This window comes from Oratosquilla oratoria, chromosome 43 (assembly GCF_046742065.1).
Source record: "Oratosquilla oratoria isolate Oo_2021 chromosome 43, ASM4674206v1, whole genome shotgun sequence".
NCBI classification, from domain to species: Eukaryota; Metazoa; Arthropoda; class Malacostraca; order Stomatopoda; family Squillidae; genus Oratosquilla; species Oratosquilla oratoria.
In genome coordinates, this window is record NC_134819.1 from 39,913,970 (window position 1) to 39,916,469 (window position 2,500).

At 42.2% G+C, this 2,500-nt stretch overlaps 1 protein-coding gene across 3 annotated transcripts in view; it reads right to left on the reverse strand.

Moving 5' to 3' along the window:
* LOC143021941 (uncharacterized) overlaps window positions 1-2,500 on the reverse strand; it is a 759,783-nt gene that overhangs the window by 186,175 nt on the left and 571,108 nt on the right. The window lies entirely within an intron of this gene.

Sequence of the window (2,500 nt, forward strand, 5' to 3'; positions counted from 1 at the left end):
GTCTCCCCAATGAATGCCACAGCCGAAACTGGGTTTTCCCACAAATCCTTTATAGAGTGTATGTTGTGTTGTTTGCGTGCATGATTGTGTATAATGCAGTCTTCCATTATGTGTTGTATGGTATGGGGTGAAGTGTTACATCCTGGGCAGCTGTTCACAATACGGTCATCCAGCCTCTTCTGGTAGCTTAGAAGTGCTGGGTGGTGGCCGCACCGCAGTCTGGCCAGGTGGACTCTGTCCTTTCGTGGGAGAGAGGATTCAGAAGGGTGGATATCAGGGGGTCTGGCATGCAGCAGTGTGTTGTCTTTCAGTGTGTTAATGGAGCGGTGAGTGATATGATTATGAATATGTTTCCGGAGGCTGGTATTTGGTGGTTGTGGAGGAAGAGAAGAGAGTATCTGTGTGTGATACAGGTCTTTGGGTGTTGTTTTAATGTTTCTTGGTGTGTGTGTGGGTGTTCTGCTATGTAGTGTAGCGGGTGTGATGTGTTTGTGGTGGCTGCAGCAAGTGTTTGTGTGCCTCTCATGTCGAGGTGGTCCTTGACTTTGAGGACTTTTGTTTCATGGTGTAAATGGTCTGTAGGTGTTGTATTTGTGCAGCCTGTAATTGTTTTTAGGGCTTTGTTTTGTATGATTTGAAGGGTCTTGTGGTGTGTCTCACTGAGATTAGGAGCCCGTGAAGGACTCGCATAATTCATCACTGAGCGTATGCATTGTTTGTTTATTGTTGTATTGGTTTCTTTGTTTTGTCCAAATGTTGTTCCAGTGATTGACTTAAGCGCGTTAAGTCTAGGTGTGCATTTGTTTTTTATGTTTGTGATGCGTTGTTTGAAAGACATGGATGTATCGTATGTTACACCAAGAATTTTCGGTGTGTTTGTGTGTGGTATTAGAGCGTTGTTGATGTAGAGATGAGGTATGTATTTGTGTTCTTTTGCCCAGTTGATGAGAAGTGTTGCTGTAGATTTGGTTGGAGCTATTTTGAGTCTGTTTGTGATGAACCATGTGTTGAGTGTATCAAGGTATGGCTGGATTATTTCTGCAGCTTTGTCTGTGTTACGATGTGTGCATGTGATTGTTATGTCGTCTGCGTAGGAAGAGATTTGTATTTCTGAGGTGTCTGGTGTGGGTAAGTCATGCATGTATAGATTAAAGAGCGTGGGGGATAGAACAGAGCCCTGTGGTACTCCATTCTTAATGTTTCTGATGTGCGATGATTGGCCATTATATGACACGTAAGCATTCCTTCCTGCCAGATAATTGGCCAGCCATCTTTTGGTGTTATTGTGCATGTCTGTGTTATATATTATATTTGTTAGGTTGTGGCGGGGGATGGCATCAAAAGCTTTACTAATGTCTAATGTTATAAGAAGTGTTCTGTGGTGGGGCCTATCTGAATTGATGCCATTTAAAATTCTTTGTGTGAGGTTTATCAGAAGAGTGTTTGTGGAGTGTAGTGGCCTAAAACCGTGTTGTGAGTTAGCAAGGGGAATATGTGGTGTGACAAGTTGAAGTATTAGGCGTTCAATGACTTTAGAGGGGGTGCAGAGAAGTGTGATTGGGCGGTGCGATGTTGGGATTGTTGGGTCTTTGTTCGGTTTTGGAATGGTGATTATTTTACCATGCTTCCAGATGTCGGGTATAGTGTTGTGTGAATAGCTGTAGTTTGCAATGTTTGTGAGTGCGTGTATACCTTGTGGTCCAATGTGTTTTAGATGGATGTTACTTACGTTATCAGAGCCACAGATGGATGAGTGCTTGAGATTATGTATTATGTGTTTTGTCTGACTGTCTATGAAGGGTGTATAGTCTGAGTCTGTGGGAAAGTCTTTCTTACATCGAATAGTGCGTCGGTCGTCAGGGTGAGAAGTGAGATGGCTTGTCTGTGCAAAATGATTTATGAGTGTGTTTGCTTGTTGTCTGTTTGAGGGTAGATTGTCTGTTGTTGTGATTATTGCTGCGTGAGAGCGTGTTGTGTTACTGTTGGATAGTGTAATGCTGTTGAGTGTTTTGTACAATTTGCTGGTGTTTGTTTTGTGATCAAGAGTATTGATAAAGTTTTGCCAATTTTGTGTTTTTTGTTCGTGTATTTTATTGGCAATCACAGTGTTTAGTGTTTGTATTTGGTCTGCTATGTTTTGAGGGATAGGTGTGGGAGTATTGTGTTTAAGTGTGTCTCGTTGTCTGATGAGGCCTTGGATTTCTGGTGTGAAGTTTGGGTTGTGTGATTTTCTGTTGCCTCTAGGGATGTATCTCTTGTCTGCGTTTTGTATGATTGTATTAAAAGTGTGCACAGCATTGTTTATATTTGTGATTGGTGTACTGTTAAGTGTTTCAAAATGTTGCTCTGTCTCTTCAGTAAAAGCTTTCCAGTTAGCTCTCTTGTAATTGGTGTATATGTGTCTGTGGCCAACTTGGGTGCATCTTGTTTTGGTGGTGATGATGATTGGAAGGTGGTCAGAATCAAGGGTTTCGACCACTCTCCACGATGTTGTTGGGGT